The sequence below is a fragment of the Bufo bufo genome, chromosome 5 (assembly GCF_905171765.1).
Source record: "Bufo bufo chromosome 5, aBufBuf1.1, whole genome shotgun sequence".
NCBI lineage: Eukaryota > Metazoa > Chordata > Amphibia > Anura > Bufonidae > Bufo > Bufo bufo.
This window is the reverse complement of record NC_053393.1, coordinates 232,739,249-232,765,784: the sequence shown is the minus strand read 5'-3', so window position 1 is coordinate 232,765,784 and position 26,536 is coordinate 232,739,249. Positions and strand designations below refer to the sequence as shown.

At 47.6% G+C, this 26,536-nt stretch overlaps 1 protein-coding gene across 5 annotated transcripts in view; it reads right to left on the bottom strand.

Moving 5' to 3' along the window:
• The window catches only part of STARD3NL (STARD3 N-terminal like), a 104,297-nt gene extending 88,168 nt beyond the window's left edge, over positions 1–16,129 (bottom strand). The window contains exons 1-2 of one of the 5 annotated variants that reach the window (XM_040434165.1): positions 15,782–15,976; positions 785–843 (exon numbers count right to left, since the gene is read on the bottom strand). The gene's annotated coding sequence lies outside the window, so the exon portion shown is untranslated. Of the gene's footprint in view, positions 1–784; positions 844–15,781; positions 15,979–16,049 lie in introns of those variants that run through there. The other 4 variants (XM_040434166.1, XM_040434167.1, XM_040434169.1 and 1 more) reach the window with 4 other exon arrangements.
• Positions 16,130–26,536: the final 10,407 nt, after the last annotated feature.

Genomic DNA, 26,536 nt, shown 5'->3' with positions numbered 1-26,536 from the left:
CTACCAGCAAGTTGGGCGGACTTGTTGGTAGCCGCCGCATCCTATGTTTGAAAAAACGCCCCCTTCTCCACTTGATTGACAGGGCTAGCGAGCGCTCTCCTCCTCTCGGTGGCCCTGCCTGCAGCCTCAAATCCCGCGCCTGCGCCGTAACGGTCGTCATTCAGCGCAGGTGCTCTGAGAGAAGGACGGCCGCTCCTTCTCTCAGAGCACCTGCGCTGAATGACGACCGTTACGGCGCAGGCGCGGGATTTGAGGCTGCAGGCAGGGCCAGCGAGAGGAGGAGAGCGCTCGCTGGCCCTGTCAATCAAGTGGAGAAGGGGGCGTTTTTTCAAACAGAGGATGCGGCTGCTACCAGCAAGTCCGCCCAACTTGCTGGTAGTGAAGAAATGTACATATACTAAAAGTACGTTTTTTACTGTAATTACTGCACAGCCCGAGGTAAGAGGGGCATATATGGAATCTGCTTACATTAACAAATATAATAAGTCAAAAACTGGAAATTGGGGGTTGGGGGGTGACAGAAGCCCTTTAATGTAATTTAATAGTAAATAGGGCGGAAAACATTTAGTGTGACCCAAGCACATGTATATATACTAGAACCTGTTCCTGCAGATCACAGTCTGTCTGCAGGGTTTATAGCAGTTGTTACATACTGTATATTTCACCCCCAAAAATGGAAGCGATTATTAGAACAGGAGGACCCGGGAGCGGTGAATGTGGCGTCTCCTGTGCTGGCTCTGTACCCACATCTTTCTTTTAATTTAAAAAAAATAAGAAAACACACCTACAGTGTATCTGGAAAGTCTTCAGACCCTTTCACATTTTTCACATTGCAGCCTTGTCCTAAAAAAAAAAAAACACACACCAGGTGGCCATTAGTGATGTCACATAGGAACACACATGGGGGAGACTTATTATCTCCCTTTGGCTCTTTTTAGGTGTTAAAATGTTGTCACCACTGGATCCTCTGCGCCGCCCTCAGCACTTTTCTCGCATCATTTCTGCGTTCAGGAAAAATCCCAGCAGGTTCTATATTGTGCGCTTTTCATGCAGCCCTGGCCCGATAGAAATGAATGGGCCTCATGTGAAAAATGCACGGCATCTAGCTGCAATACGGATACAATGCATTTCCTACTGATGATGCTGGACGTTGAGTGTTATTCTTAAGTTTTTATTCACACGCGTGAAAAACGCATCAAAACTGATTGCATCCGCGTGGAAAAAACTGAAAGGCAGAACGCAATCGCAGACAAAACTGATTGAACTAGCGTGCAAAACCAGCAGTTTTCCCTGAACGGGTCCTGACACAATCCACATCGCTCGTGTGAGAGGCGCCGTAGGCCCCTGAAGCAATAAACATTGTTATGTTACAATGCAATGACTTCTTCAGACTGGGACTTCATGACTTATAGAACATGATCGAATAGTATTCAGGAGCATGCATGAATGAATGAATGAATGAATGAATGAAAAAAAGAAGGGTTGTCCATCACCTACACACAGGACCAGCGACAAACACCCTATCACAGCCTGCTTGACCACTGCTACCCTCACCAAGAAGCCATCACCCCAAGAACCTTCCCACAGTGAAGCATGGTGGGGGCAGCACGAGGCCTAGTTCACAGGTCAGCGTTTTGCTCAGTGACCTCCACCATAGTAACATAGTAACATAGTACATAAGGCCGAAAAAAGACATTTGTCCATCCAGTTCGGCCTGTTATCCTGCAAGTTGATCCAGAGGAAGGCCAAAAACCCTGTGAGGTAGAAGCCAATTTTCTCCACTTTAGGGGAATAAATCAGAATAACTCCTTGGATCAACAACCCCTCTCTAGTAGCTATAGCCTGTAATATTATTAAGATCCAGAAATACGTCCAGGCCCCTCTTGAATTCCTTTATTGTACTCACCATCACCACCTCCTCAGGCAGAGAGTTCCATAGTCTCACTGCTCTTACCGTAAAGAATCCTCTTCTATGTTTGTGTACAAACCTTCTTTCCTCCAGACGCAGAGGATGTCCCCTCGTCACAGTCACAGTCCTGGGGATAAATAGCTGATGGGATAGATCTCTGTACTGACCCCTCACATATTAATTAGATCTCCCCTCAGTCGTCTTTTTTCTAAAGTGAATAACCCTAATTTTGATCATCTTTCAGGGTACTGTAGTTGCCCCATTCCAGTTATTACTTTAGTTGCCCTCCTCTGAACCCTCTCCAGCTCTGCTATGTCTGCCTTGTTCACTGGAGCCCAGAACTGTACACAGTACTCCATGTGTGGTCTGACTAGCGATTTGTAAAGTGGTAGGACTATGTTCCTATCACGGGAATCTATGCCCCTTCTGATGCAACACATTATCTTATTGGCCTTGGCAGCAGCTGCCTGACACTGGTTTTTGCTGCTTAGTTTGCTGTTTATTAAAATTCCTAGATCCTTTTCCATGTCAGTGTTACCGAGTGTTTTACCATTTAGTATGTACGGGTGACTTGCATTTTTCCTTCCCATGTGCATAACTTTACATTTATCAGTGTTAAACCTCATCTGCCACTTATCTGCCCAAGCCTCCAATCTATCCAGATCCCTCTGTAGTAGTATACTGTCCTCATCAGTGTAAATTACTTTACACAGTTTAGTGTCATCTGCGAAAATTGATACTTTACTATGCAAGCCTTCTACAAGATCATTAATAAATATATTGAAGAGAATAGGGCCCAATACTGACCCCTGAGGTACTCCACTAGTGACAGTGACCCAATCTGAGTATGTACCGTTAATAACCACCCTCTGTTTTCTATCCGTCAGCCAGTTACTTACCCACATACAGACGTTTTCTCCCAGTCCGAGCATTCTCATTTTATATACTAACCTTTTATGTGGTACAGTGTCAAATGCTTTGGAGAAGTCCAGATATACGACATCCATTGATTCGCCGCTGTCAAGTCTAGAACTTACCTCCTCATAGAAACTGATTAAATTAGTCTGACATGACCGATCCCTCACGAAGCCATGCTGATATGGCGTTATTTGCTTATTTCCGTTAAGATGCTCTAATATAGCATCTCTCAGAAAACCTTCAAACAGTTTACCCACAACAGATGTTAAACTTACCGGCCTATAGTTTCCAGGCTCTGTTCTTGGCCCCTTTTTGAATATTGGCACCACATATGCCACGCGCCAATCCTGTGGGACATTCCCTGTCAGTATAGAGTCTGCAAATATCAGAAATAAGGGTCTGGCTATGACATTACTTAATTCCTTTAGGATACGGGGGTGTATGCCATCCGGTCCTGGCGATTTGTCTATTTTAATCTTTTTAAGTCGCTGATGTACTTCTTCCTGGGTCAGACAGGACACTTTTAATGGGGAATTTATTTTTACATTCTGCATGTCATCTGACAATTTATTTTACTCAGTGAATACATTGGAGAAAAAAATATTTAACAGCTTTGCTTTCTCCTCGTCGCTCTCTGCGACTCCCCCCTCATTACTCTTTAAAGGGCTGACACCTTCAGATTTATACTTTTTAACATTTATATAATTGAAGAACATTTTAGGGTTAGTTTTACTCTCTTTGGCAATTAATCTCTCGGTCTCTAGTTTGGCCGCTTTTATTTGTTTTTTACATGTTCTATTTTTTTCCTTATAGTTTTTCAGTGCTTCCGTGCTACCCTCCTGTTTTAGTGTTTTATATGCTTTCTTTTTGTCATTTATTGCTTTCTTTACAGTTCTATTTATCCACATTGGTTTCTTTTTGTTCCTTAACCTTTTATTACCATACGGTATGTACCTCTCACAATAAGTTTTTAGGATGTTTTTAAAGATATCCCATTTTGTGTCTGTATTTGTGAGGACTTTGTCCCAGTTAGTTTGGCCTATGGCCTCTCTTAGTTGGCTAAATTTAGCTTTTTTGAAGTTTGGTATTTTTGTTCCTCCCTGTAGAAACGCTCTTTTGAATGATAATTGGAAGGTTATTACTTTATGGTCACTATTTCCCAGGTGTCCCCCAACCTGCACGTCTGTTGTTCTGTCAGGTCTATTGGTTAATACTAAGTCCAGTATGGCCGTCCCTCTAGTCGGGTCCTGAACCAGTTGGGAGAGGTAATTGTCTTTGGTTATTGCCACGAACCTGTTTCCCTTATGAGATATACAAGTTTCAGTTTCCCAGTCTATATCTGGGTAGTTGAAGTCCCCCATAATAACCACCTCATTATGATTTGCCGCCTCGTCTATCTCGTTTAGTAGTAGATTTTCTGTGGACTCTGGTATATTCGGTGGTTTATAGTAAACTCCTATTAGTAATTTATTGTTGTTTTTAGCTCCATGTATCTCTACCCACAGTGACTCCACATGTTCATGTCCCTCACTTATATTTTCTCGGACTGTGGGCTTTAGACAGGACTTTATATAAAGGCAGACCCCTCCCCCTCTCCGGTTTTGACGATCCTTTCTAAACAGACTGTAACCTTGTACATTAACTGCCCAGTCATAGCTATCATCCAGCCATGTCTCAATTATTCCCACTATGTCATAGTCCTCCTCACACATCACTAATTCCAGTTCACCAGTTTTATTAGTCAGGCTTCTGGCATTAGTATACATACATTTGAGAGGTTAAGGATAAGGGAAGGATCGGCATCTGTTCTGTGTTTTTGACCCACAATAACTGAGGGAAAACACTGACCAAATCACTGAAGTGCGAATTCAGCCTCAGGGCTTGTTCACACGGCCGTAGTGCACCCATAGACGTGTTGCAGACCGCATACGGCAGTTTCGCAATACACGGGTCAACAGCCGCATGCATTCCGCATCACAGATGCGAACCAATTCACTTGAATGGGTCCGCAAATCCAGGTGCGCGGTGCGGAACGGAAGCACGGAACAGAACACCACGGAAGCACTACGGAGTGCTTCTGTGGTGTTCTGTTCTGTGCTACCGTTCCACAAAAAGATAGAACTTGTTCTATCTTTTTGCGGAACGGGCGGATCGCAGACCCCATTCCAGTGAATAGGTCTGCGATCCGCATGTGGCTGCCCCACGGTCGGTGCCCGTGCACTGCGGACCACAATTTGCGGTCCACAGCACGGGCCCCTTACGTTCGTGTGAATAAGGCCTCATACTGTGCAGAGGCTTTTCCTCCGTTAGGACTAGAAAACTGGACAGGATTGAAGGAAAGAGGGACGGCAGTAAATACAGGGCACCTGCTTCATTCTGACAGAGGTTTGAGCCTGTGATGGGAAGTTTACCTTCCAGAAGGCAGTGGGGGAGATTTATCAAAACTGGTGTAAAGTAGAACTGTCCTAGAGGCTCATAGTAACCAATCAGATCCCGCCTTTCATTTTCCAAAGGAGCTCTGAAAAACGAAAGGTGGAATCTGATTGGTTGCTATGGGCAACAAAGCTAGTTCTACTTTAGGCTGGGTTCACACGAGCGTGTCCGGATTAGGTCCGGATGCGTCCCGGTGTGTTGCGGCAAACCCGCGCGAGTAGGAATGCAATTGCAGTCAGTTTTGACTGCGATTGCGTTCCGATGTTCAGTTTTTATCGCGCGGGTGCAATGTTTTTTGCACGCGCGTGATAAAAAACCAACTGTGGTACTCAGACCCGAACCCGGACTTCTTCACAGAAGTTCGGGCTTGGGATCGGTGTTCTGTAGATTGTATCATTTTCCCTTATAACATGGTTATAATGGAAAATAATAGCATTCTGAATACAGAATGCATAGTAGGTGATCAATTGAGGGTTAAAAAAAAATAAAAAAAAATAACTCACCTCCTCCGCGTAGTTCCCGGTCTCTTCTTTACTGATGAGCTGTCGGCTAAAGGACCTTTGGTGACGTCATATCACATGCTCCAATCACATGGTCCATCACCGTGGTGATGGACCATGTGATTGGAGCATGTGATCTGACGTCACCAAAGGTCCTTTAGCCGACAGCTCATCAGTAAAGAAGAGACCGGGAACTAAGCGATCAAGAGGAGAAGGTGAATTAATTTGTTTATTTTTTTTAACCCCTCCAGCGCTATTTTACTAAGCATTCTGTATTCAAAATGCTAATATTTTGCCTTATTACCATGTTATAAGGGAAAATAATACAGTGAATAGACTGTCACCTAGCAACCATGCGTGAAAATCGCACCGCCTCCGCACTTGCTTGCGATTTTCACGCAACCCCATTCACTTCTATGGGGCCTGCGTTGCGTGAAAAACGCTGAATATAGAGCATGCTGCGATTTTCACACAACACACAAGTGATGCGTGAAAATCATCGCTCATCTGAACAGCCCCATTGAAATGAATGGGTCCGGATTCAGTGCGGGTGCAATGCGTTCACCTACCGCATTGCACCCACGCGGAAATCTCGCCCGTGTGAACGCAGCCTTACACCAGTTTTGATAAATCTTTCCCAATGACACCTAACATACTGCTAGGGCTACACTGGAATCATGGAAGGGAAAACACTGACCTCGTCAAAGCCCAGGCCTCAATCCACCAACCCAACTTAACCCATCTTGAAGGAATTGTAGTAGGCTTTCCCTGGAATTGTGGGCAAAAATCCCAGGGGGAGATTTATGATAGAACGGCATCTTACTCCAGTCTACGATCTCCCCTGCACTGCCGTAAGATGTGCCTACCCATGTTTCCCCGAAAATAAAACAAACAGTCTTATATTTATTTTTCCTCAAGACAGACAGACTATGGCTACATGCACACGACCGTTACATTTTCTGCGGTCCGCAAACCGCAGATCCGCAAAAAAAAAGGAAGCCGCCCGTATGCCTTCCGCAATTTGCGGAACGGAACGGGTGGCCCATTGTAGAAATGCCTATTCTTGTCCGCAAAACGGACAAGCATAGGACATGTTAGATTTTTTTTGCAGGGCTACGGAACGGAGCAACGGATGCGGACAGCACAAGGAGTGCTGACCGCATCTTTTGCGGCCCTGTTGAAGTGAATGGGTCCGCATCCAAGCCGCAAAAACAGAGGCTCCGATGCGGACCAAAACAACGGTCGTGTGCATGAGGCCTATGGCTTATTTTCAGGGGATGTCTTATTTTGATTACGTATAGTAGAACAATCTACAAAAGCTGAAGCTTTTTGTGTGGGGTGAGAGAGACCCACAGACTGTTGCTGGTCAGTGCTGGGGAGCAGCAGCTTTACTGGTGTTTGTAGGGGGTGAGAGAGACCCACAGACTGTTGCTGGTCAGTGCTGGGGAGCAGCAGCTTTACTGGTGTTTGTGGGGGGTGAGAGAGACCCACAGACTGTTGCTGGTGAGTGCTGGGGAGCAGCAGCTTTACTGGTGTTTGTGGAAGGTGAGAGAGACCCACAGACTGTTGCTGGTGAGCAGCAGCTTTACTGGTGTTTGGGGAAGGTGAGAGAGACCCACAGACTTTTGCTGGTCAGTGCTGGGGAGCAGCTGCTTTACTGGTGTTTGTCGGGGGTGAGAGAGACACACAGACTGTTGCTGGTCAGTGCTGGGGAGCAGCAGCTTTACTGGTGTTTGTGGAAGGTGAGAGAGACACACAGACTGTTGCTGGTCAGTGCTGGGGAGCAGCTGCTTTACTGGTGTTTGTGGAAGGTGAGAGAGACCCACAGACTGTTGCTGGTCAGTGCTGGGGAGCAGCAGCTTTACTGGTGTTTGTGGAAGGTGAGAGAGACCCACAGACTGTTGCTGGTCAGTGCTGGGGAGCAGCTGCTTTACTGGTGTTTGTCGGGGGTGAGAGAGACACACAGACTGTTGCTGGTCAGTGCTGGGGAGCAGCAGCTTTACTGGTGTTTGTGGAAGGTGAGAGACCCACAGACTGTTGCTGGTCAGTGCTGGGGAGCAGCAGCTTTACTGGTGTTTGTGGAAGGTGAGAGAGACCCACAGACTTTTGCTGGTCAGTGCTGGGGAGCAGCTGCTTTACTGGTGTTTGTGGGGGGTGAGAGAGACACACACACTGTTGATGGTCAGTGCTGGGGAGCAGCAGCTTTACTGGTGTTTGTGGAAGGTGAGAGAGACCCACAGACTGTTGCTGGTCAGTGCCGGGGAGCAGCAGCTTTACTGGTGTTTGTAGGGGGTGAGAGAGACCCACAGACTGTTGCTGGTCAGTGCTGGGGAGCAGCAGCTTTACTGGTGTTTGTGGGGGGTGAGAGAGACCCACAGACTGTTGCTGGTGAGTGCTGGGGAGCAGCAGCTTTACTGGTGTTTGTGGAAGGTGAGAGAGACCCACAGACTGTTGCTGGTGAGCAGCAGCTTTACTGGTGTTTGTGGAAGGTGAGAGAGACCCACAGACTTTTGCTGGTCAGTGCTGGGGAGCAGCTGCTTTACTGGTGTTTGTCGGGGGTGAGAGAGACACACAGACTGTTGCTGGTCACTGCTGGGGAGCAGCAGCTTTACTGGTGTTTGTGGAAGGTGAGAGAGACACACAGACTGTTGCTGGTCAGTGCTGGGGAGCAGCTGCTTTACTGGTGTTTGTGGAAGGTGAGAGAGACCCACAGACTGTTGCTGGTCAGTGCTGGGGAGCAGCAGCTTTACTGGTGTTTGTGAAAGGTGAGAGAGACCCACAGACTTTTGCTGGTCAGTGCTGGGGAGCAGCTGCTTTACTGGTGTTTGTCGGGGGTGAGAGAGACACACAGACTGTTGCTGGTCAGTGCTGGGGAGTAGCAGCTTTACTGGTGTTTGTGGAAGGTGAGAGAGACACACAGACTGTTGCTGGTCAGTGCTGGGGAGCAGCAGCTTTACTGGTGTTTGTGGGTGGTGAGAGAGACACACACACTGTTGCTGGTCAGTGCTGGGGAGCAGCAGCTTTACTGGTGTTTGTGGAAGGTGAGAGAGACCCACAGACTGTTGCTGGTCAGTGCTGGGGAGCAGCAGCTTTACTGGTGTTTGTGGCAGGTGAGAGAGACCCACAGACCTTTGCTGGTCAGTGCTGGGGAGCAGCTGCTTTACTCGTGTTTGTCGGGGGTGAGAGAGACCCACAGACTGTTGCTGGTCAGTGCTGGGGAGCAGCAGCTTTACTGGTGTTTGTGGAAGGTGAGAGAGACCCACAGACTGTTGCTGGTCAGTGCTGGGGAGCAGCTGCTTTACTGGTGTTTGTCGGGGGTGAGAGAGACACACAGACTGTTGCTGGTCAGTGCTGGGGAGCAGCAGCTTTACTGGTGTTTGTGGAAGGTGAGAGAGACCCACAGACTGTTGCTGGTCAGTGCTGGGGAGCAGCAGCTTTACTGGTGTTTGTGGAAGGTGAGAGAGACCCACAGACTGTTGCTGGTCAGTGCTGGGGAGCAGCTGCTTTACTGGTGTTTGTGGAAGGTGAGAGAGACCCACAGACTGTTGCTGGTCAGTGCTGGGGAGCAGCAGCTTTACTGGTGTTTGTGGAAGGTGAGAGAGACCCACAGACTGTTGCTGGTCAGTGCTGGGGAGCAGCTGCTTTACTGGTGTTTGTGGAAGGTGAGAGAGACCCACAGACTGTTGCTGGTCAGTGCTGGGGAGCAGCTGCTTTACTGGTCAGTGCTGGGGGAGAGAGACCCACAGTGCTGTGTAAACCGGCAGCCACAGCTTTACTTCCCCCTGAGGACACACAATACCTAAAGCAGAGTGTCCTGCTCCTCACTTCACCGAGGAGACTTTTACTTTCACTTTCTATGTCTCTCTCTATGTCTCAGCTTGCAGCATGCAAAGAACGACCGAGACCTGACATGGGGAGCTCATCTTGTTGATGGGGCTGCCCGCACCTCTCCGATCACCTCTGAGATGGCAGCTTGGCAGCTGTCACGATGGTACAGATGAGAAGGGCAGCCCGTCTTCTTTACCGCTCCGTGCCGGTACACTGCTACGCCTATCGCTAGGTCTTATTTTCGGGGTATGGCTTATATTGCGCAAATGCTTAGAAATCCTGCTACGGCTTATTTTATGGGTATGTCTTATTTTCGGAGAAACACGTTATTTATGAGCCACACGCTTAGTCATAAATGATGCACCTCTCCGGCCATCGCTGGGGGAAATTTATCGATACTGGTGTAAAGGGAAATTGACTTTGTTGCCTATAGCAACCAATCAGCTTCCACCTTTCATTTTTCACATTGTCTTTGGAAAATGAAAGGTGGAATCTGATTGGTTGCTGTGGGCAGCTGATCCAGTTCTACTTTACAGTAGTTTTGCTAATTCTCCCTTTTTGTGCCAAAACTGAAATCTACACCAGTAGAGAAACGCCAGTGTAAGTGACTTTTTCGGCCAGAAAACTGGTGTGGGGGATGATAAGTGTCTAGATGTGGGAAGCTAATAGAGACATAACCCAAGAGATCTGTCTATACAATTGCAGAAAACGGTGGCTCCACAAAGCACTGCCTTTCAGGGGATGAATACTTGACCCCTTGTGTAAATGAAATGGGATAAACCTCCCAAAAATCCAATAGAATGCCAGGCCGTAAATGCAAGAAAACAGAAAAACCAGCAAGGTGCTGTATAGCAGCAGTCAGTTATTACCCCCGGGAATAGCAGCAGTCAGTTATTACAAGGACCACTTACCTGTCGTGGGTGTCTACATGTACATTGGGGAACTGCAGACTACATAGCATAGCAGGGTCAGGCAGAAAAGCAATCCAAAAATAGAGAGGGCACCCAAGAACAAAATGAAGGGGGGCACTTATTAAGACCAGCCATTTAGATGCCGGTTTTAATACCCTTGTGCTGGTGGCAGATGTGCCAAGTTATGTAGAGGTGCAGGGAGCTACATAACCTTGGCACTTGGTTCCCCCGGCGTAAACTACGGTACGTCAGCTCCCTTGCATAGTTTAAGACCATTTTCCAAAGAAAAAAGTAAATGAGACGGGCCATCTGGACCGCCCTCTGCCCCATCCACGCCACACACCCTTTTTTCGCCACCTCGGAAAAGTAGTGTGAGCAGGAAGAAGTTGATGGTTTTGCCATAAAACCCCATGTGCCAAAAAGTGGCGTATATTTTGTAACAAATGACCCCCGAAATATCGTGCTGCTGTTCTGCCCGTGTGTTAGCAGAGTATGTTATGCAGTCGCAGTTTACTACAACCTGTATTCTGCAGAAACAGACTGGGCACAGGAAACGGGAAGGAATCAGAACACACAGAGGTCAACTCCCAACCTGCCCAATTCTAAAAACTCCAGCAGAGCTCTCCCCATCATGTCCGGTCCAGCAGAGCTCTCCCCATTATGTCAGCTCCAGTAGGGCTCTCCCCATTACAGTGTGTCAGCTCCAGCAGGGCTCTCCCCATTACAGTGTGTCAGCTCCAGCAGGGCTCTCCCCGTTATGTCAGGTCCAGCAGGGCTCTCCCCGTTATGTCGGGTCTAGTAGGGCTCTCCCCGTTATGTCGGGTCCAGTTGGGGTCTCCCAGTTATGTCAGGTCCAGCAGGGCTCTCCCCGTTATGTCGGGTCTAGTAGGGCTCTCCCCGTTATGTCAGGTCCAGTTGGGCTCTCCCCGTTATGTCAGGTCCAGTAGGGCTCTCCCCGTTATGTCGGGTCCAGTAGGGCTCTCCCCGTTATGTCGGGTCCAGTTGGGGTCTCCCCGTTATGTCGGGTCCAGTTGGGGTCTCCCCGTTATGTCAGGTCCAGTAGGGCTCTCCCCGTTATGTCAGGTCCAGTAGGGCTCTCCCCGTTATGTCAGGTCCAGTAGGGCTCTCCCCGTTATGTCAGGTCCAGTAGGGCTCTCCCTGTTATGTCAGGTCCAGTAGGGCTCTCCCGTTATGTCAGGTCCAGTAGGGCTCTCCCCGTTATGTCAGGTCCAGTAGGGCTCTCCCCGTTATGTCAGGTCCAGTAGGGCTCTCCCCATAATGTCAGGTCCAGTAGCGCTCTCCCCATTATGTCAGGTCCAGTAGGGCTCTCCACATTACAGTGTGTCAGGTCCAGTAGCGTTCTCCCCATTATGTCAGGTCCAGTAGCGTTCTCCCCATTATGTCAGGTCCAGTAGGGCTCTCCCCATAATGTCAGGTCCAGTAGGGCTCTCCCCATAATGTCAGGTCCAGTAGGGCTCTCCCCATAATGTCAGGTCCAGTAGGGCTCTCCCCATAATGTCAGGTCCAGTAGGGCTCTCCCCATTATGTCAGGTCCAGTAGGGCTCTCCCCATTATGTCAGGTCCAGTAGGGCTCTCCCCATTATGTCAGGTCCAGTAGCGCTCTCCCCATTATGTCAGGTCCAGTAGCGCTCTCCCCATTATGTTAGGTCCAGTAGGGCTCTCCACATTACAGTGTGTCAGGTCCAGTAGGGCTCTACCCATTATGTCAGGTCCAGTAGGGCTCTCCCCATTATGTCAGGTCCATTAGGGCTCTCCAAATTACAGTGTGTCAGGTCCAGTAGCGCTCTCCCCATTATGTCAGGTCCAGTAGGGCTCTCCCCATTATGTCAGGTCCAGTAGCGCTCTCCACATTACAGTGTGTCAGCTCCAGTAGGGCTCTCCCCATTACAGTGTGTCAGGTCCAGTAGGGCTCTCCCCATTATGTCAGGTCCAGTTGTGCTCTCCACATTACAGTGTGTCAGGTCCAGTAGGGCTCTCCCCATTATGTCAGGTCCAGTAGGGCTCTCCCAAATTATGTCAGGTCCAGTAGTGCTCTCCACATTACAGTGTGTCAGTTCCAGTAGGGCTCTCCCCATTATGTCAGGTCCAGTAGGGCTCTCCCCATTATGTCAGGTCCAGTAGGGTTCTCCCCATTATGTCAGGTCCAGTAGGGCTCTCCCCATTATGTCAGGTCCAGTAGGGCTCTCCACATTACAGTGTGTCAGGTCCAGTAGGGCTCTCCCCATTATGTCAGGTCCAGTAGTGCTCTCCACATTACAGTGTGTCAGGTCCAGTAGGGCTCTCCTCATTATGTCAGGTCCAGTAGGGTTCTCCCCATTATGTCAGGTCCAGTAGGGCTCTCCCCATTATGTCAGGTCCAGTAGGGCTCTCCACATTACAGTGTGTCAGGTCCAGTAGGGCTCTCCCCATTATGTCAGGTCCAGTAGTGCTCTCCACATTACAGTGTGTCAGGTCCAGTAGGGCTCTCCTCATTATGTCAGGTCCAGTAGTGCTCTCCACATTACAGTGTGTCAGGTCCAGTAGGGCTCTCCCCATTATGTCAGGTCCAGTAGTGCACTCCACATTACAGTGTGTCGGGTCCAGTAGGGCTCTCCCCATAATGTCAGGTCGAGGAGAGCTCTCCACATTACAGTGTGTCAGGTCCAGTAGGGCTCTCCCCATTATGTCAGGTCCAGTAGAGCTCTCCCCATTATGTCAGGTCCAGTAGTGCTCTCCACATTACAGTGTGTCAGGTCCAGTAGGGCTCTCCCCATAATGTCAGGTCGAGGAGAGCTCTCCCCATTATGTCAGGTCCAGTAGTGCTCTCCCCATTATGTCAGGTCCAGTAGGGCTCTCCCCATTATGTCAGGTCCAGTAGGGCTCTCCCCATTATGTCAGGTCCAGTAGAGCTCTCCCCATTATGTCAGGTCCAGTAGTGCTCTCCACATTACAGTGTGTCAGGTCCAGTAGGGCTCTCCCCATAATGTCAGGTCGAGGAGAGCTCTCCCCATTATGTCAGGTCCAGTAGTGCTCTCCCCATTATGTCAGGTCCATTAGGGCTCTCCCCATTATGTCAGGTCCAGTAGGGCTCTCCCCATTATGTCAGGTCCAGTAGGGCTCTCCCCATTATGTCAGGTCCAGTAGAGCTCTCCCCATTATGTCAGGTCCAGTAGTGCTCTCCACATTACAGTGTGTCAGGTCCAGTAGGGCTCTCCCCATAATGTCAGGTCGAGGAGAGCTCTCCCCATTATGTCAGGTCCAGTAGTGCTCTCCCCATTATGTCAGGTCCATTAGGGCTCTCCCCATTATGTCAGGTCCAGTAGGGCTCTCCCCATTATGTCAGGTCCAGTAGGGCTCTCCCCATTATGTCAGGTCCAGTAGGGCTCTCCCCATTATGTCAGGTCCAGTAGGGCTCTCCCCATTATGTCAGGTCCAGTAGGGCTCTCCCCATTATGTCAGGTCCAGTAGGGCTCTCCACATTACAGTGTGTCAGGTCCAGTAGCGCTCTCCCCATTATGTCAGGTCCAGTAGAGCTCTCCCCATTATGTCAGGTCCACTAGTGCTCTCCACATTACAGTGTGTCAGGTCCAGTAGGGCTCTCCCCATAATGTCAGGTCCAGTAGGGCTCTCCCCATTATGTCAGGTCCAGTAGTGCTCTCCCCATTATGTCAGGTCCAGTAGTGCTCTCCACATTATGTCAGGTCCAGTAGTGCTCTCCACATTATGTCAGGTCCAGTAGTGCTCTCCACATTACAGTGTGTCAGGTCCAGTAGGGCTCTCCCCATAATGTCAGGTCGAGGAGAGCTCTCCCCATTATGTCAGGTCCAGTAGTGCTCTCCCCATTATGTCAGGTCCAGTAGGGCTCTCCCCATTATGTCAGGTCCAGTAGGGCTCTCCCCATTATGTCAGGTCCAGTAGAGCTCTCCCCATTATGTCAGGTCCAGTAGTGCTCTCCACATTACAGTGTGTCAGGTCCAGTAGGGCTCTCCCCATAATGTCAGGTCGAGGAGAGCTCTCCCCATTATGTCAGGTCCAGTAGTGCTCTCCCCATTATGTCAGGTCCAGTAGGGCTCTCCCCATTATGTCAGGTCCAGTAGGGCTCTCCCCATTATGTCAGGTCCAGTAGAGCTCTCCCCATTATGTCAGGTCCAGTAGTGCTCTCCACATTACAGTGTGTCAGGTCCAGTAGGGCTCTCCCCATTATGTCAGGTCCAGTAGAGCTCTCCCCATTATGTCAGGTCCAGTAGAGCTCTCCCCATAATGTCAGGTCCAGTAGGGCTCTCCCCATAATGTCAGGTCGAGGAGAGCTCTCCCCATAATGTCAGGTCCAGTAGTGCTCTCCCCATTATGTCAGGTCCAGTAGGGCTCTCCCCATTATGTCAGGTCCAGTAGGGCTCTCCCCATTATGTCAGGTCCAGTAGGGCTCTCCCCATTATGTCAGGTCCAGTAGGGCTCTCCCCATTATGTCAGGTCCAGTAGGGCTCTCCCCATTATGTCAGGTCCAGTAGGGCTCTCCCCATTATGTCAGGTCCAGTAGGGCTCTCCCCATTATGTCAGGTCCAGTAGGGCTCTCCCCATTATGTCAGGTCCAGTAGGGCTCTACCCATTATGTCAGGTCCAGTAGGGCTCTCCACATTACAGTGTGTCAGGTCCAGTAGCGCTCTCCCCATTATGTCAGGTCCAGTAGAGCTCTCCCCATTATGTCAGGTCCACTAGTGCTCTCCACATTACAGTGTGTCAGGTCCAGTAGGGCTCTCCCCATAATGTCAGGTCCAGTAGGGCTCTCCCCATTATGTCAGGTCCAGTAGTGCTCTCCCCATTATGTCAGGTCCAGTAGTGCTCTCCACATTACAGTGTGTCAGGTCCAGTAGGGCTCTCCCCATAATGTCAGGTCCAGTAGGGCTCTCCCCATTATGTCAGGTCCAGTAGGGCTCTCCCCATTATGTCAGGTCCAGTAGTGCTCTCCCCATTATGTCAGGTCCAGTAGTGCTCTCCACATTACAGTGTGTCAGGTCCAGTAGGGCTCTCCCCATAATGTCAGGTCGAGGAGAGCTCTCCACATTATAGTGTGTCAGGTCCAGTAGGGCTCTCCCCATAAGGTCAGGTCGAGGAGAGCTCTCCACATTACAGTGTGTCAGGTGCAGTAGGGCTCTCCCCATAATGTCAGGTCGAGGAGAGCTCTCCACATTACAGTGTGTCAGGTGCAGTACAGCTTTCTCCATTATGTCAGCTCCAGCGGAGCTCTCCCCATTACTGTATATCAGGGGATGAGTTGTCCTTACCAGTGCCACAGTTCTCCTCGCTGTCACAGGCAGCAGCAGGGCGCCGTGCTCTACATGCAGCGTCCGCCTCTGCCGCCAACGCCTCTCCCTCCCGCTGTTCTCTCTTCCCTATATCCTGCCCGTCAGACGCTCACGTCGCTCAGGCCGCAGTCACATCCCGGCAGCCTCCCGTCACTTCCCCGGTGTGACCCCGCCTCCTCCCGTCACTTCTGGCAACCCAGCGTCTGCCTCTTCTGTGTGTGGCAGAGAGACGGCGGCCGCTGGTTACCTGGGCAGTGCAGCGGTGACCGTGCAGACGCAGTTCTGCGCAGCAGCTTGTGAGCGGAGGAGAGCAGCAGTTCTGCCACCTCACAGCTCCACCATATAATAACACTTCCTCGTGTGAAAGGCTCCACCATAACACTTGTGAAATATTCCCACCTCACAGCTCCACCATATAATAACACTTACACGTGTGAAAGGCTCCACCATAACACTTGTGAAATATTCCCACCTCATAGCTCCACCATATAATAACACTTGTTACCTCATGTGAAATATTCCCACCACACAGCTCCACCATATAATAACACTTGTTACCTCATGTGAAAGGCTCCACCATAACACTTGTGAAATATTCCCACCTCATAGCTCCACCATATAATAACACTTGTTACCTCATGTGAAATATTCCCACCTCACAGCTCCACCATATAATAACACTTGTTACCTCATGTGAAATATTCCCACCTCATGGCTCCACCATATAACACTTGTTACCTCATGTGAAAGGCTCCACCATAACACTTGTGAAATATTCCCACCTCATGGCTCCACCATATAATAACACTTGTTACCTCATGTGAAAGGCTCCACCATAACACTTGTGAAATATTCCCACCTCATAGCTCCACCATAAATTATAATACAAGTGGTCCCTCAAGTTACAGGATGACCATTGTATGTTGAGTAATTGGTTCCAAAGCCCCAAAATGTCATCCAAGATAAGAGAAAATAAAGATTTAACCCTTTCACTACCAGAGGGTTTTTTTTTGTGTTTTTTTTGCATTTTCATTTTTCTTCCCTATCTTCTTTGAGCCATAACTTTTTTATATTTTCGTTTACATAGCTGTATGAGGGCTTATTTTTTTGCGGACAAGTTTTACTTTCTAATGCCACCAATAATTATGGCATACAATGTAGTTGGAAGCGGTACAAAATTCCAAATGGGGTGGAATTGAAAAAAAACGCAATTCCTCCACCGTTTTACAGGTTTTGTTCCCACGGTGTTTAATTTGCAGAAAAATTGACCCATGCCCTTCATTCTCCGGGTCAGTACGATTACAACGATACCCCATATGTATAGGTTTTGTAGTGTAAACATAAATTTAAACTTTTTTTTTTTTTTTTTACATCACCATATTCTGACCTCCAAACCTTTTTTATACTTATGTCTACAGAACTGTACAGAGGCTCATTTTTTGTGGGATAATCTGTAGTTTTTATTGATACGATTTTAGAGTGTGTGTGACTTTTTGATCACATTTTATTACGTTTTTTTGTTGTAACAGAAGCAATAATAACATTTTGACTTTTTTCCGTTACGCCATTCGCTGTTTTGGAAAATGTTTTTTAGAATTTAATAGTATGGACAATTTCGGTCACGGTGATACCCATGATGTTTATATTTATTGTTATTTTTTTTTTTTTTTATTATACGGAAAGGGGGGTCTGATTTAACCACCTCCGGACCGCCTAACGCAGGATCGCGTTCCGGAGGTGGCAGCCCTGCGCAGAGTCACGCATATATGCGTCATCTCGCGATGGCCGAGATTTCCTGTGAACGCGCGCACACAGGCGCGCGCGCTCACAGGAACGGAAGGTAAGAGAGTTGATCTCCAGCCTGCCAGCGGCGATCGTTCGCTGGCAGGCTGGAGATGTGTTTTTTTTAAACCCTAACAGGTATATTAGACGCTGTTTTGATAACAGCGTCTAATATACCTGCTACCTGGTCCTCTGGTGGTCCCCTTTGTTTGGATCGACCACCAGAGGACACAGGTAGCTCAGTAAAGTAGCACCACTACACTACACCCCCCCCCCCCGTCACTTATTAACCCCTTATTAGCCCCTGATCACCCCATATAGACTCCCTGATCACCCCCCTGTCATTGATTACCCCCCTGTCATTGATTACCCCCCTGTCATTGATCAACCCCCTGTAAAGCTCCATTCAGACGTCCGCATGATTTTTACGGATCCACTGATAGATGGATCGGATCCGCAAAACGCATCCGGACGTCTGAATGGAGCCTTACAGGGGCGTGATCAATGACTGTGGTGATCACCCCATATAGACTCCCTGATCACCCCCCTGTCATTGATTACCCCCCTGTCATTGATTACCCCCCTGTAAAGCTCCATTCAGATGTCCGCATGATTTTTACGGATGCACTGATAGATGGATCGGATCCGCAAAACGCATCCGGACGTCTGAATGAAGCCTTACAGGGGCATGATCAATGACTATGGTGATCACCCCATATAGACTCCCTGATCACCCCCCTGTAAAGCTCCATTCAGATGTCCGCATGATTTTTACGGATGCACTGATAGATGAATCCGATCCGCCAAACGCATCCGGACGTCTGAATGAAGCCTTACAGGGGCATGATCAATGACTGTGGTGATCACCCCATATAGACTCCCTGATCACCCCCCTGTAAAGCTCCATTCAGATGTCCGCATGATTTTTACGGATGCACTGATAGATGGATCCGATCCGCAAAACGCATCCGGACGTCTGAATGAAGCCTTACAGGGGCATGATCAATGACTGTGGTGATCACCCCATATAGACTCCCTGATCACCCCCCTGTAAAGCTCCATTCAGATGTCCGCATGATTTTTACGGATGCACTGATAGATGGATCCGATCCGCAAAACGCATCCGGACGTCTGAATGAAGCCTTACAGGGGCATGATCAATGACTGTGGTGATCACCCCCCTGTAAAGCTCCATTCAGATGTCCGCATGATTTTTACGGATGCACTGATAGATGGATCGGATCTGCAAAACGCATCCGGACGTCTGAATGAAGCCTTACAGGGGCATGATCAATGACTGTGGTGATCACCCCATATAGACTCCCTGATCACCCCCCTGTAAAGCTCCATTCAGATGTCCGCATGATTTTTACGGATGCACTGATAGATGGATCCGATCCGCAAAACGCATCCGGACGTCTGAATGAAGCCTTACAGGGGCATGATCAATGACTGTGGTGATCACCCCATATAGACTCCCTGATCACCCCCCTGTCATTGATCACCCCCCCTGTCATTGATCACCCCCCCTGTCATTGATCACCCCCCCTGTCATTGATCACCCCCCTGTCATTGATCACCCCTCTGTAAGGCTCCATTCAGACATTTTTTTGGCCCAAGTTAGCGGAATTTTTTTTTTTTTTTCTTACAAAGTCTCATATTCCACTAACTTGTGTCAAAAAATAAAATCTCACATGAACTCACCATACCCCTCACGGAATCCAAATGCGTAAAATTTTTTAGACATTTATATTCCAGACTTCTTCTCACGCTTTAGGGCCCCTAGAATGCCAGGGCAGTATAAATACCCCACATGTGACCCCATTTCGGAAAGAAGACACCCCCAGGTATTCCGTGAGGGGCATATTGAGTCCATGAAAGATTGAAATTTTTGTCCCAAGTTAGCGGAACGGGAGACTTTGTGAGAAAAAAATTAAAAATATCAATTTCCGCTAACTTGTGCCAAAAAAAAAAAATTTCTATGAACTCGCCATGCCCCTCATTGAATACCTTGGGGTGTCTTATTTCCAAAATGGGGTCACATGTGGGGTATTTATACTGCCCTGGCATTCTAGGGGCCCCAAAGCGTGAGAAGAAGTCTGGTATCCAAATGTCTAAAAATGCCCTCCTAAAAGGAATTTGGGCACCTTTGCGCATCTAGGCTGCAAAAAAGTGTCACACATCTGGTATCGCCGTACTCAGGAGAAGTTGGGGAATGTGTTTTGGGGTGTCATTTTACATATACCCATGCTGGGTGAGAGAAATATCTTGGTCAAATGCCAACTTTGTATAAAAAAATGGGAAAAGTTGTCTTTTGCCAAGATATTTCTCTCACCCAGCATGGGTATATGTAAAATGACACCCCAAAACACATTCCCCAACTTCTCCCGAGTACGGAGATACCAGATGTGTGACACTTTTTTGCAGCCTAGGTGGGCAAAGGGGCCCATATTCCAAAGAGCACCTTTAGGATTTCACTGGTCATTTACCTACTTACCACACATTAGGGCCCCTGGAAAATGCCAGGGCAGTATAACTACCCCACAAGTGACCCCATTTTGGAAAGAAGACACCCCAAGGTATTCCGTGAGGGGCATGGCGAGTTCCTAGAATTTTTTATTTTTTGTCACAAGTTAGTGGAAAATGATGATTTTTTTTTTTTTTTTCATACAAAGTCTCATATTCCACTAACTTGTGACAAAAAATAAAAACTTCCATGAACTCACTATGCCCATCAGCGAATACCTTGGGGTCTCTTCTTTCCAAAATGGGGTCACTTGTGGGGTAGTTATACTGCCCTGGCATTCTAGGGGCCCAAATGTGTGGTAAGGAGTTTGAAATCAAATTCTGTAAAAAATGACCTGTGAAATCCGAAAGGTGCTCTTTGGAATATGGGCCCCTTTGCCCACCTAGGCTGCAAAAAAGTGTCACACATCTGGTATCGCCGTACTCAGGAGAAGTTGGGAAATGTGTTTTGGGGTGTCATTTTACATATACCCATGCTGGGTGAGAGAAATATCTTGGCAAAAGACAACTTTTCCCATTTTTTTATACAAAGTTGGCATTTGACCAAGATATTTATCTCACCCAGCATGGGTATATGTAAAATGACACCCCTAAACACATTCCCCACCTTCTCCTGAGTACGGCAATACCAGATGTGTGACACTTTTTTGCAGCCTAGGTGGGCAAAGGGGCCCATATTCCAAAGAGCACCTTTCGGATTTCACAGGTCATTTTTTACAGAATTTGATTTCAAACTCCTTACCACACATTTGGGCCCCTAGAATGCCAGGGCAGTATAACTACCCCACAAGTGACCCCATTTTGGAAAGAAGAGACCCCAAGGTATTCGCTGATGGGCATAGTGAGTTCATGGAAGTTTTTATTTTTTGTCACAAGTTAGTGGAATATGAGACTTTGTATGAAAAAAAAAAAAAAAAAAATCATCATTTTCCACTAACTTGTGACAAAAAATAAAAAATTCTAGGAACTTGCCATGCCCCTCACGGAATACCTTGGGGTGTCTTCTTTCCAAAATGGGGTCACTTGTGGGGTAGTTATACTGCCCTGGCATTCTAGGGGCCCAAATGTGTGGTAAGGAGTTTGAAATCAAATTCTGTAAAAAATGACCTGTGAAATCCGAAAGGTGCTCTTTGGAATATGGGCCCCTTTGCCCACCTAGGCTGCAAAAAAGTGTCACACATCTGGTATCTCCGTACTCAGGAGAAGTTGGGGAATGTGTTTTGGGGTGTCTTTTTACATATACCCATGCTGGGTGAGAAAATATCTTGGCAAAAGACAACTTTTCCCATTTTTTTATACAAAGTTGGCATTTGACCAAGATATTTATCTCACCCAGCATGGGTATATGTAAAAAGACACCCCAAAACACATTCCCCACCTTCTCCTGAGTACGGAGATACCAGATGTGTGACACTTTTTTGCAGCCTAGGTGGGCAAAGGGGCCCATATTCCAAAGAGCACCTTTCGGATTTCACAGGTCATTTTTTACAGAATTTGATTTCAAACTCCTTACCACACATTTGGGCCCCTAGAATGCCAGGGCAGTATAACTACCCCACAAGTGACCCCATTTTGGAAAGAAGAGACCCCAAGGTATTTCGTGATGGGCATAGTGAGTTCATAGAAGTTTTTATTTTTTGTCACAAGTTAGTGGAATATGAGACTTTGTAAGAAAAAAATAAAATAAAAAAAAAATCATCATTTTCCGCTAACTTGTGACAAAAAATAAAAAGTTCTATGAACTCACTATGCCCATCAGCGAATACCTTAGGGTGTGTACTTTCCGAAATGGGGTCATTTGTGGGGTGTTTGTACTGTCTGGCCATTGTAGAACCTCAGGAAACATGACAGGTGCTCAGAAAGTCAGAGCTGCTTCAAAAAGCGGAAATTCACATTTTTGTACCATAGTTTGTAAACGCTATAACTTTTACCCAAACCATTTTTTTTTTACCCAAACATTTTTTTTTTATCAAAGACATGTAGAACTATAAATTTAGAGCAAAATTTCTATATGGATCACGTTTTTTTTGCAAAATTTTACAACTGAAAGTGAAAAATGTCATTTTTTTGCAAAAAAATCGTTAAATTTCGATTAATAACAAAAAAAGTAAAAATGTCAGCAGCAATGAAATACCACCAAATGAAAGCTCTATTAGTGAGAAGAAAAGGAGGTAAAATTCTTTTGGGTGGTAAGTTGCATGACCGAGCAATAAACGGTGAAAGTAGTGTAGGTCAGAAGTGTAAAAAGTGGCCTGGTCTTTCAGGGTGTTTAAGCACTGGGGGCTGAAGTGGTTAAACTTTTATATTTTTTAACAATTTGAAAAAAAAATGTGCAATTATTTTGAAGCTCATATATGAGCCTATAAATTCTGTTTTTTAATTTAGTACAGTGGTGCCCAACCATTTTTCGTCTGAGGGCCGCACTAGACTTGGTATAAATTTTGTGGGCCAGAACCAGGTAGCTTTGCCAGAAAGAAATGCAAACGCTGTGAGGGGGCACGTGTGAGTATTACTACTGTTAAGATGGCACATATCTGGCATAACTACTGTGTGGGGGCACATATCTGGGCATAACTACTGTGAGGGGGCACATATCGGGGTATAACTACTGTGAGGAGGGCACATATCAGGGCATAACTACTGTGAGGGGGCATGTGTGAGCATTACGTCTGTGAAGAGGGCACATATCTTGGCATTATTACTGTGAGGGGGCACATATCTGGGCATAACTACTGTGAGGGGGCATGTGTGAGCATTACTACTGTGAAGAGGGCACATCTTGGCATTATTACTGTGAGGGGGCATGTGATGTATACATGTGTGTAATGTATGTAGTGCAATATGTGATGATCACACACTGCACTACATACATTACACACATGTATACATCACATACTGCGCTGTCACTTTCTTCTGCAGGTCTAACTTGATGTCTGGTCTTTAGGCTTCAGTCAGATCCTCCACCGCCATGCTTGCGCCGTGTGCCCGACACCACCAGGAGCTGGCCCCTCCTCCTTTCATCTCCCGCCGGCTTCTTCTACAGCAGGGCGCTCTATCGCTCCAGTGCCTGCCCAATCTTACCAATCAGGGGCGTAGCTAGAAATGACTGGGCCCCATAGCAAAACATTTTATGGGCCCCCCCCCCCCTCCCGGATCTCCCACCCCCACATACCTATTGGACCTCCCACCCCTTCCAGAGCTCCCACCCAAACACCCCTCCAGGACCTCCCACCCCAACATCCCCACACCCCTCCCTAGATCCCCCTAAGTGTCATCCACAGATATCCCCCTCAGTGTCATCCACAGATATCCCCCTCAGTGTCATCCACAGATATCCCCCTCAGTGTCATCCACAGATATCCCCCTCAGTGTCATCCACAGATCCCCCTCAGTGTCATCCACAGATATCCCCCTCAGTGTCATCCACAGATCCCCCCCTCAGTGTCATCCACAGATCCCCCCCTCAGTGTCATCCACAAATATCCCCCTCAGTGTCATCCACAGATCCCCCCCTCAGTGTCATCCACAGATCTCCTCCCCACCCAGAGCCGCTTCCTAGCTAATTTATTCACTGCACTTGCCTCTGTGAAATTGAAGAGAAGCACCGTAATCCCTCACAGGCGCACTGGCAGAGGCCAGGAAGACGGTGCATGCGCACTTCGATTCCTCTGCCAGTGCGCCTGTGCGAGATTATGGAGCTTCTCTTCAATTTCACAGAGGCAAGTGCAGTGAATAAATTAGCTTGGAGGTGGCGCTGGGCGGGGAGATTGCAGGCACAGGCAGCATCGCTTTGCTGCCCGTGCCATTCGCAGCCAGCCCTGCGCTGTTAAAGTCCTGTTAGTGCGCGGGCCGAATGAGACGGCTTCGCGGGCCGCATTTGGCCCGCGGGCCGTAGGTTGGGCATCACTGATTTAGTACAATCAGGGATTTTTCAATTGAGTTTATGACTGTCCATTGCTCATTTCTTATGTTGGCCTGCCATCTGGTGGCCAAAATAAGAATTGCAGCATGAATACTATAACGCTGGGTTCACACATGCGCGATTTTATCGGGCGTTTACAGACGCAGCTCCGGCAACAAGCAACGCCCATTGTCGCGCGTTCCCGGAAGTCTATGTACGGGAATGCGCGACCATACGCCCCAAAGAAGCTCCTATACTTCTTGGGGCGTAGGGCGTTTTGCAGCGCGTTCGTACGCACTGTAAAACGCTCAGGTGAGAACCATGCCCATAGGGGATCATTGGTTCTTGCCTGTTGAGCATTTTACAGCGCGTAGGAACGCGCTGTAAAACGCTCAGGTGTGAACCCAGCATAAGCCTTATCAGCGAAGCTTATAGTATTCAGAGCAACTAACGACAGCCCCATTTAAATGCCATGATATCACTTGATCACGGCATCTAAAGCCTTTAATTACTGCAATTGGCATTATTGCCGGTCACGATAATTAACCACAGGTCTCTGCTGTTCAGGGACGTTGATTGGGTCTCAAAATATCCGGGGCCCAAGCCCAGTTCTCTTAGCTTCCTCATATTTCTATCATTCATCCCCCAACCTGGAGTCCTCACAGTGTTATCCTGCTGCTCGCTGTGCTCCCCAATACCCCCAAATACTATCCTGAAGAAAAATTTGTGCCCCCCATAGTAATAGTGCTCCTCATAGTTCCACCAATAGTAATTCCCGTCTAGAATGCCCTCATTAGTGATACTGCCCCTACAGTGCCCTCAACAGTAATAATGCTCCCCAAGAGTGCCCCCATTAGTAGAAGAGCCCTCCACTATTAATAATACCCTCACAGAGCCCCCAGTAGAGGTCCCCTATTGTTCCTCCGGTGGTAATAAAGCTCTCTACAGACCCCTCAGTAGTAATAAGGCCCCCCATAGTGCGCTTAGTAGAAATAATTTGGATCTATAAGTCCCTCCTATAGAGCCCCCAGTAGTAATAAGAATGCCTATAATTTTCCCTGGATTTATAATACCCCTACAGTGCCCATCGTATTTATACAGCCCCCTGCTGTTATAATGCTTACCCTAAAGTGCCCCAGTAAATAACACTATTTCCCTCCCTCCGCCTTAGAGTGCCATGTAAATAACATCATACCATCTCTCCAGCCCCCTCCAATATATAGTCCCATGTAAATAACATCACCTCCTCCCCAGCTGCCTTCAACATACAGTCCCAAGTAAATAATATGACCCCCTCCCCAGCTGCCTCCAACATGCACCCCATGTAAACATCAACCCCTCAACATTCAGTCCCGTGCAAATAATATCATTCCCCCCACTATCTACCTTCAAAATACAGTCCCATGTAAAATAACATTGCCCCCTCAACAATCAGTCCCATGTACAGTACAGACCAAAAGTTTGGACACACCTTCTCATTCAAAGAGTTTTCTTTATTTTCATGACTATGAAGGCATCAAAACTATGAATTAACACATGTGGAATTATATACATAACAAACAAGTGTGAAACAACTGAAAATATGTAATATTCTAGGTTCTTCAAAGTAGCCACCTTTTGCTTTGATTACTGCTTTGCACACTCTTGACATTCTCTTGATGAGCTTCAAGAGGTAGTCCCCTGAAATGGTTTTCACTTCACAGGTGTGCCCTGTCAGGTTTAATAAGTGGGATTTCTTGCCTTATAAATGGGGTTGGGACCATCAGTTGCGTTGAGGAGAAGTCAGGTGGATACACAGCTGATAGTCCTACTGAATAGACTGTTAGAATTTGTATTATGGCAAGAACAAAGCAGCTAAGTAAAGAAAAACGAGTGGTCATCATTACTTTAAGAAATGAAGGTCAGTCAGTCAGCTGAAAAATTGGGAAAACTTTGAAAGTAAGGGCTATTTGACCATGAAGGAGAGTGATGGGGTGCTGCGCCAGATGACCTGGCCTCCACAGTCACCGGACCTGAACCCAATCGAGATGGTTTGGGGTGAGCTGAACCGCAGAGTGAAGGCAAAAGGGCCAACAAGTGCTAAGCAACTCCTTCAAGACTGTTGGAAGACCATTTCAGGGGACTACCTCTTGAAGCTCATCAAGAGAATGCCAAGAGTGTGCAAAGCAGTAATCACAGCAAAAGGTGACTACTTTGAAGAACCTAGAACATGACATATTTTCAGTTGTTTCACACTTGTTTGTTATGTATATAATTCCACATGTGTTAATTCATAGTTTTGATGCCTTCATAGTCATGAAAATAAAGAAAACTCTTTGAATGAGAAGGTGTGTCCAAACCTTTGGTCTGTACTGTAAATAACATCACTCTCTCCCTCAGACACCTGTAACATTCAGTCCCACGTAAATAACATCACTGCCTCCCCAGCCCCCTCCGACATACAGTCCCGTGTAAATAACATCACTCCATCCCACAGCTGCCTCCAGCATACAGTCCTATGTAAATAACATCACTTCCTCCCCCAG